The 9,937-nt window shown below is 38.9% G+C and overlaps 1 pseudogene; it reads left to right on the forward strand.

The window, feature by feature from the left end:
- The first annotated feature begins 225 nt into the window (after positions 1–225).
- On the forward strand, positions 226–9,593 carry LOC129501625 (40S ribosomal protein SA-like; annotated as a pseudogene).
- The last annotated feature ends 344 nt before the right edge of the window (positions 9,594–9,937 follow it).

Here is a 9,937-nt window from a genome sequence, read left to right on the forward strand (position 1 = left end):
AATGAGTAAACTATAATTAGCTGGTAGTGGTTTTAATAGTGGTATCATCATCATCATTATTATTACACTTTAAAACCTGCTAGGAAAAAGATTATACCTCCGACACGGTACCCCTAAGTGTGCAGCCTTTGGAGCCATGAGCCTGGGAAGGGGGATACTCAAGAATTCAAGCATCTCTCAGTTTAATTGGCCCAGAAGAGAATCTAGAACCCTGAAAGAACGAACATGGTTGTCAAATGGACATTATCTACAATCATGGGTCAACTCAGGCATTGGGAAATCCAGGCCATCACTAAAATCCATTGTAAAAGAAACAAAAAGAAGGTAAAGCAGAGGATATGCAATTTGGAATAACAAGAAATTTAGTTCATTTGAAACATGAAGTCAAAGATTATGAAGGTAGTCTATTCAATGCAATCTCATATCAAGCAGAAAATGACATGTAATTTATTATTTTATTTTTTAAGTTTTTGCATTTTAGAAAATTACTTCTTCCAAGAATTGCTAATTACAAGAAATTTATCTTTCTCTCACTTTAGCCTTAGAAGAAGACAAACGTTGGCTTCTCCACAACCACAAATGTAATCCATGCTAATCATCAAAAGTACACAGCCAGTTTCACTTTGGCAAAGACAGAGCAAAATTCAGATCCCTGAGAGTCAGTCACCAAATAACCAAAGGGCAAACTCCAGGATATCAAAGCAAAAATTATTAAAAATTTTAAAAGCCATCAAACTGTAGCACTTTGTGTCAAAGCAGTGAGTCCACCTCTGAACGACAGAGAAACTTGATGCCCTGATACTCCTCACCACAGTGTTTACAAAACTAGGTGTAGGCCCTGATATTACTGTAGGAGGAGGAAAGAGGAGACAACAGCATCGGAGCAGCACGGTTGCAAGAACAGCTGATGCCCACAGCCACAAGAGTGCCTGCTTCCATTTCTAATGCCCTGCACTGTCTTCGCCACTGACTGGCAGGAAACTAGATATAGGTTTATTCCAAATGCTTACAATCACTCAGGTTGATAATGTACAGTGTGAAACAAACATTATGTAATTCCCCAACATCAAGTTGGCCTTTTTAGAGTAGAATAGATCTACTTCCTGTCTTCTGCATAAACAGTGTGAGATTCAAAGCTCTGTGCCACAGTGGCCCATTAGACAGAGTTATCCTAGTCTGCTGGCAGCACAACTGTAACGAACACAGTGCCCCTTTCTCCTTCCTTCTTATTCATAGTGGTGTAAGGAGGAATTGTTAGCTTTAACTTTGAGCTTCCTGGCATTGGTCCATTTGTATCACCACCCTGGCATTATTTAAACACAGTGTGCTTCATATTTATGAGCTTACAAAATTTCTGGTCTCCTGCTTCTGCCATTCTTAAGAACCATCAAGGGGAAAGGGTGTGACCATAAAAGCTAGTGTGTAACAAACCTCATTCAAATGCAGGCAGTGTATTGGGAATCTTAATTCTATTAGAGCATGGACAATGAATGTATTTGTGTTAGTTACTTTCCCACTTTGAGGTTAAACAAACCAGTGAATGGGACTCCGGGTGGCAGCAGAATGAGATACTGCATTGGATGACGCAGGCAGACAAATGCCAGGGAGCATTTTAAAAAACAGCAAGTCTCTTTCCTGCCTTCCCATGACTTTTCAGCAATTTGGATTCTGTAAATGGAAATGAATAGCTCCAGTCCTCCAATATCTTCATTCAGCAGTTCGGTTCCGACAGTCACGTGATGCATTTATCTCTATGGCCGCCGCTTCTAAGAAAATGTACCCCATTCAAAGAGGGTCTGAATTAACTATAGTAAATGTGTTCTCTCTACTCTTAAATTGATATCCTTTCCTGAATAAAGTTCTAATTTGCAATAATTGCCAGACTGAATAACTTGTCGCAAACCTCCTACTAATGCCACCACAAGACTTGTTTTCCAGCAATGTGATTAACTGAATACAGTAGTGTTTAAAACACCACACACACACACACACACACACACACACACACACACGCCACACCTTTGGTGATGATGTAGGCTTCAACCCAGGTCCTCCTCCACCGCTGTGCCCATCTGTCTCTAATACGCATCACTTACTCTGCAGGCCGGAGTGGGGTGCCACAAGTCACCTCTACAACCTGCCCAAACTTTCATTTCACACACACTTACTGAATATGACTGGAATCCAGCATGATTTTTTGAGTAAAACTGGAGGAATACGGACTTGCTTGCTTTTCTGAAAATTAATCTACCTTCAGGTAGAAGATCTGGTATAGAATATGGGCCCTAGAAATTTGGGTGGCATCCCTTTACCACACTTGTCAGTGTCCTGCATTGTGGGCCTGAAGGCACGATGACTACAGTAAGCATCATTTAACAAGTATCAGAAAAGCACTAAGAATTAAACCCTTACAAATCAGGGAGGTGTTGAGCAATCAGACTGAACAGCAAAGAACAATAAGAATAAAGAAGTTAAACATGGATGACATGGTATAATAAGATTCTTGGTGTGCCAGGATTTTCACAGGCCTTCAAGTCCAGTAGGAACCACTGTAGATAAAGTAGCCTACCTGTTGCTTTAAGAAATGTCCCCTTATAGAAAGAGGGAATCATTCTATTCTTTTTTTTTTTTTTTTAGATTTTATTTATTTATTCATGGGAGACCCACAGAGAGAAAGAGGCAGAGACACAGGCAGAGGGAGAAGCAGGCTCCATGCAGGAAGCCCGACATGGGACTCAATCCTGGATCTCCAGGATCACACCCTGGGCTGAAGGCGGCGCTAAACTGCTAAGCTATCAGGCTGCCCCAAATCATTCTATTCTTAAAATCGCACTAAAGGAGAGTATAATACGAATAGTCCTGATTACCTGCACTGATTCTAATTTGCAATAAAATTTATCATAATTTTTCCTAAGACTCTTGGCTCTCACTGATTCTTACCTAATTGGCATTCAATAAATATCTATACTATTGCTGTTTCAAAATATTAAGCAGTCTTTGAACTTCTTAATATTTTGAAGTTAATAAAGCTTGTTTCCTAAGGAAAGAAACATTAACTATTTAGGTATTATCAGGGTTCAAATCAAATGTTTACTCTTCAGATTTCCTAATCATAATATCATGAAGGCATAGAGAAAAGATCAATTGATATTTATCTACAGGTGGTGCCATGGGAATTCTGGTATTGTTTTTACCAATAAAGACTTAGAAAAATATATCATTTTCTCAATGGAGCTAAGAAAAGCAAATATAAAAACAAGACAAGAAAACTGGCCAAATGTATGAAAATATCTCTCTCAAGAAATGGCAAAACATTTGGTTTCATATTAGACGTCGGGGTTCCTGGTATTTGATTATGTTTTTGGTTTCTAAGAACTACAGCTATAGAATGTTTGTTATCAGATCTATCAGTAAAAGAAACAGTGAGATAAGCTAGCCGGCAATCTGTAATCACAACGAGAGATTCAGACTTAAAAATGAGCTTACGAGGTCATGATAATTAAGGCTGGGTGAAAGGTTAAGGTCTGTCATTTGGGGCACCTACCTGACTCAGTCAAAAGACCATAGCATTCTTGATCTTGGGATTGTGAGTTAGAGCCCCACCTAGGTTGTAGAGAGTACTTAAATAAAAACTAAATAAAACAAAACAAAGCAAAAAATAAAAATCAGGTTTGTCATTCAATCCTGTCCCTTTTATTAAGTTAATGTATTTGGCAATAAATTCTATCAAGATAGAAAATAAAATAACCTAAGTTGATATACTCTTTCTCCAGTAAATAGAGACCAGATCTACAGAAGCAAGTGAACAGGAACTGTATAACTCTTACTGGCAGCACATCTTTGTCTGAAATATCCAGTTTATGTAAGAAACCATATCAGTTATTGGTAGTGGAAAACTCTCCCAAGAGTTCAGGGTTAAAACATCAGAGTCCTCTGACTTCTGGCTTTGACCAGTCACTCTAGGCCACAAACTTCCCCAGAAATGCTAATAAATATAAATCCATATTTTTAGAATGGTGGAACTGATAGAAACAAAAGTATTTAAATGAGGTTTAAGCCAAAACAGCTTATCTCCATTTTATAAATTCCAAAAAGCATTAAAGACTTTCCTATATGTCTTCTTCTACCTTTCCCCACAAAGAGGACTGTTCTTCCAGTCAGGACATCCTATAATATTCAGCTGCTGAATATCTTCTACCTGCCAGTTTTGTCAGGTTTTGGAACCTATACCAGGATTTTCCCAGGTCAGTGAAGAAAAGTCAGACACAAATGCTTTCTTGGAATGCTATAGCCCTGTTACAATTAGGCAAATACATTTAAATTTTAATGTCCCTTGAGTCTAAAAGTGTATCTCTCTTTCCATGATATGTAACAATAAAAAAATGCCCATTTGAAAACCTAATAATTTTTCATTATGATAGAAGTTCTACACAGTAAAATCTTCTTACACAGAAAATAGGCAGAGCATGAACAGTGACTCTGGCAGTTTTCGTTTTTTCAACCAAGTCAACCAACAAAGGAAGGCCTGTCCTCATCAGAATGAGAAAGTATTTCGGCCCCAGTTCCTATTTAGCCCTTGACCTCAAATGTGACTGACAAGTGGAATGGTGATTTGGGAATGTGAGCAGACACCTGTCCACTGAGGAATGGACTGGAGCCAACAGCTCATTACACAGAAAACTACTAAACAGCCATTGTAGAACAACGACTTTTCATCACCTGGGTCAGATACAAACCAATAACCTAGAGGTGAAAGGCTGTCCATCAAATTCCAGTTCCCACTTCCCAGGTCCATTCAATTCCATCTATTCAATTTTAAGGACTCTCTTCTATAGGTTTGTGCAAAAGAGGCCATGTGATTCAATAGAGTTCAGACTGTTATTATTTATGGGATGAACTGAAAGGATTATAGATTCGATCACAATTAAGTTCTCTCCTAATGAATCTGCAGGCTTTAAATAATCTTCTCAAAGTGCACATCACTTTTCTTTTCTCCTTAGACACTCTTGAGAGAAGGCACACTGGGTGATTTCAATGGTAGATACTCTCAGCCCTGAAGTGGATTTGACATGTAGACGAAGCTGTTAAGCCCAAGACTGTGAAGTCCACACTAGTTGCAGTGTTCCTGATGTGTGAGCACGTATTCATAAATTAGCAGCCCAAGTGTTTAATTTTCATGCAAGTACTTATGTGTTTACTAAAGATTAGCATTTTAATTAGTCTATATTTTTCTCTCAGACAATTGGCACGAATAGTATTTGCGGATACCTGACTAAGAGGATGCAAAGTAAAAAAAGAGGGGGGTGTCACACAGTTTTATTCAAAAATTCTAATTAGCTAGTCATTCCCTTAGCATGAAAGAAATTGACATGGACTATAAGTTAGGTAACCACTGAGACTGTGTGTGGTTGGTTGGTTTTTGGTTTGGTTTTTTTATTTTATTTTATTTATATATTGGTTATTTGGGGTGCTTTTTTCCTCTCAATTATAGCTCTATGGAGAGTTCGGCAAAAGTCTTTTCTCTCAGATCTCTTTGTATTGTGTATTTGGGTCATGCTTGGAATATTAAACATCTGTCTCCTCCATTTTAAGTTCTGATAGTGTAAAATTATGAAGTGGCGATAATTTAGCTAATTTCTAAGAGACATCAAAAGAAAAAGATTGAGATACTTCAGTTCTGTTTAAAGGCTTTCTGCTATAGTTGCGTAAATTCTTTTTTGTGAGATTCTTTTAATGGAACACCGGAAGAAATGTACAAGTTGCTAAAGACACGACTCAAGAATCCCCAAAAAACCAGATGGGCTTCGCCTAGAAAGGCCCACACTGACAGCCAGTGCAATAAATGCAATCACTTAGGATTCCTTCTAAGGTTGTTTCACAGATCCAAATCCACTAATTCAGAGGCTAGGTGTAGTTATCGTGGGATGCTAGCAAATCAAATCTCATGTGAGTTCACTTTCTCCCCTGTTACCATGTCATTAAAATAGAAAGCTTTTTAAAATTCCACTATTTTTCCTTTTTTTCCAGGTACAACTTTTTCTTCTATTCTCTACTTCAGGGTTTTTTTCTTTCCATTTTGTTGAATAATATTTCCTACTTTAATATATAATCCTGTTCTGATATTACTCCCCCAAAAAATAATAGTGTGAGTAATACTTGTTTTGTAAATTTTTTCATACAAATTTTCTAAAATAGCATGCCTGGGAGACATTACTATATATTTACAAATTATTTGATTCAGATGGTCTAGAATGTATGCAATGACCACCAGTGTTTTAATAGAAATGATTGAGATTTGTGGATGGAACTGGAGGGTATTATGCTGAGTGAAATAAGTCAATCGGAGAAGGACAAAAATTATATGGTCTCATTCATTTGGGGAATATAAATAAAAGTGAAAGGGAATAAAGGGGAAAGGAGAAAAATAAGTGGGAAATATCAGAAAGGGAGACAGAACATGGAAGACTCCTAACTCTGGGAAACGAACTAGGGGTGGTGGAAGGGGAGGAAAGTGGGGGCTGGGGGTGCCTGGGTGGCAGGCACTGAAGTGGGCACTTGACAGGATGAGCACTGGGTGTTATTCTGTATGTTGGCAAATTGAACACCAATAAAAAATAAATTTATTATTAAAAACAAAACAAAACAAAAAAAATTGAGATTTTTAAGGAATGTATCTTTAACTCCACAAAACAAAATTTTTGTTTTGCATTATCTTTTTTTTCCATATAATGGTTAATTTGAAGGAAACGAGAAAACAACGATGATTTTAAAAATTAGCACCACAGAGATGAGCATGGAAGTAGCCTATGTAAATGTCACATAGACTCTTAAATACATAATGGAATCTGATCATCTTCTTTGTCAGAGTTGTGACTAGATGTCACATACAGATATTTTATGGCATTATATATAACCATGTGGTGTTGTTATAGCATGTAACATGACATTTGACAGACATAAAATAGCTCTCTGAAGTGAAGAGGGCACTGAGACAAAGTCATCAAAGTTTTCATGAAAAACAAAATAAACAAAACAAATGAAAAGGGCAAATGATTACAAAGGGAATAGTTATTAGTATCTCTCTTTCCTGTCATAAGATCACTCAGAAAATTAAGCCTCTAAATGAGGGGACTTTAAATATTATTTTTGAAAATTTAAATTTCTGAGGGCACCTGAGTGGCTCAGTTGGTTAAGTATCTGACTGCAGCTCTAGTTATGATCTCAGGGCCCTGGGATCATGCCCTGTGTTGGGCTTCACGCTAACTGGGGAGTCTGTTTTCCCCTATCCCTCTGTCCCTCCTCCTGCTTGTGTGCTAGCATGTTCTCTCACAAATAAATAAATAATTTTAAAAAAAAGAAAGAAAGAAATCCTCAAATGTCTGGGGACAATTTCAACCCCATTGTGAAGACACCAGCTACTTTACAAAGTATAAGGATCTCTTATTTCTAGCATTGACAGAGGATAAGATTTTCCACACAAACGAAGACTAACATCAAAACTGTTTTTTGGTTGACTTCAGCTCTTTTTATAAAATTCCTTCTGAAACATATACTTCATACTTCCTTACCTTCTCAAACTGATTATACAGACATAGACATCATTTTATTGATGATTTGGAGCCATCATAATAAACATCAATTATTTTGTAGTCAGATTCTTCTTGGCTGTTAACACTGAGTTTATTGCTCTGAAAAGAAATTCTTCTACATAGTTATTTTTTATTTCCTATATCTGTTATTTATTTATTTATGTTCATCTCTTTCAGCTTTCAGCTGTTCCTACTTACTGCTATCAATATTCCTGTATCTGTAATAACTTTAATATTCTAATTTCAAATTCTAGTTGGCTGGAAAACCAATAACCTGGCTTTGGAATTAAGTGAGCTAATGATGATGCATTCTTTTTATCTTTAGCCTGTGAAATATAATGCAAAGATATTTTGGCATCTATGTTTGCTTTTTAAAAATTTCTCTGCGGGGATCCCTGGGTGGCGCTGCGGTTTGGCGCCTGCCTTTGGCCCAGGGCGCGATCCTGGAGACCCAGGATCGAATCCCACGTCGGGCTCCCGGTGCATGGAGCCTGCTTCTCCCTCTGCCTGTGTCTCTGCCTCTCTCTCTCTCTGTGACTATCATAAATAAATAAAAATTTAAAAAAAAAAATTTCTCTGCCTACTCTTGCTCTTAGCTGCATCCCCCATTAGGTTCAGTAAATGAATGAATGATTTTTAGATGAAAAAAAAAAGGTGTTTCTAATATTCAAACCTCTAACTGGGTCTATAGGGGGAAAAAAAGTAGGCAAGTTAAAGTCAATGCACTATCTTCTGACCACCTATATGGTCATTTTTAACCTCCAAAGAGTTAACTACATCATGATCCTTTCTTTCTTCTACACTTACATGCAGTCATTGGTTAACAAATTCCTATTTTAGTATTAAGAAAAAAAGAATCATTTTCCGCGCTACCCAGGGAAGGGTCCATACAGCGGCGTTGTTTTGCATTCCCATTGTAACTTAAAGGGAAACTTAAAAAACGTCCAGAGCCCTTGATGCTCTGCAAATGAAGGAGGAGGATGTCCTCAAATTCCTTGCAGCAGGAACCCACTTAGGTGGCACCAACCTTGACTTCCAAATGGAACAGTACATCTACAAAAGGAAAAGGGATGGTATCTACATCATAAATCTGAAGAGAACCTGGGAGAAGCTTCTGTTGGCCGCTGATGCCACTGTTGCCATTGAAAACCCAGGGGATCCCTGGGTGGCTTAGCTGTTGAGCATCTGCCTTCAGCCCAGGGCGTGATCCTGGACACCTGGGATCCAGCCCCACATCAGGTTCCCTACATGGAGCCTGCATCTCCCTCTGCCTGTGTCTCTGCCTCTCTCTGTGTGTCTCTCATGAATAAATAAATAAAATCTTAAAAAAAATAAAAAGAAAACCCAGCTGATGTCAGTGTTCTATCATCCAGGAATACTGGCCAGCGAGCTGTGCTGAGATTTGCTGCGAGCTGTGCTGAGATTTGCTGGCTGCTTCACTCCTGGAACCTTCACTAACCAGATCCAGCCAAGGAGAGCCAAGGCTTCTGGAGGCTACTACTGATCCCAGGGCTGACCACCAGCCTCTCACAGAGGCGTCTTATGTTCACCTGCCTATCATTGCTCTGTGTAACAGACTCTCCTCTGCGCTATGTGCACACTGCCGTCCCTTGCAACAAGGGAGCTCACTCAGTGGGTCTGATGTGGATGCTGGCCTGGGAAGTCCTGTGCATGCGTGGCACCCTTTCCCGAGAGCACCCATGGGAAGTCTTGCCCGACCTCTACTTCTGCAGAGATCCTGAAGAGATTGAAAAGGAAGAACAGGCTGCTGCTGAAAAGGCTGCAACTAAGGAGGAATTTCAGGGTGAATGGACGGCTCGAGCTCCTGAGTTCACTGCTACTCAGCCTGAAGTTGCAGACTGGCCTGGAGTGTGCAGGTGCCCTCTGTGCCTATTCAGCACTTTGCCACTGAAGACTGGAGCTCAGCCAGCCACTGAAGATGGGTCTGCAGTTCCCACTGCTCAGGCCACTGAATGGGTACGAACGACCACTGAGTGGTCTTAAACTGCTCTTCCACAGAAGGAACAAGATGGAAATAAGGTTGACAGAAAATAAACAGTTTCTTAAAAAAATAAATAAATAACATAGCTCTGATTGAGGTCAATCTTAACCTGCTGTCCATGCAGTCACTTTCAAGCCATTAAAGGGCACTTTGGTACCTAGGCTAAGAAAACATAAAAGACACAACCAAAGACACAACGTTGTGTGTTCAGGCACTCTACACCTGTTTATAGCATCAGAATAATGATAGGTACATAACAAACATTTTGAACTGTCTCTGCAAATGAATATGAAAGTGCCACGAACTCAAAACTAAAACTCATATCAGACAACCCTTCTTAAGACTC

This window comes from Nyctereutes procyonoides, unplaced genomic scaffold (genome assembly GCF_905146905.1).
Source record: "Nyctereutes procyonoides isolate TBG_1078 unplaced genomic scaffold, NYPRO_anot_genome, whole genome shotgun sequence".
Lineage (NCBI taxonomy): Eukaryota > Metazoa > Chordata > Mammalia > Carnivora > Canidae > Nyctereutes > Nyctereutes procyonoides.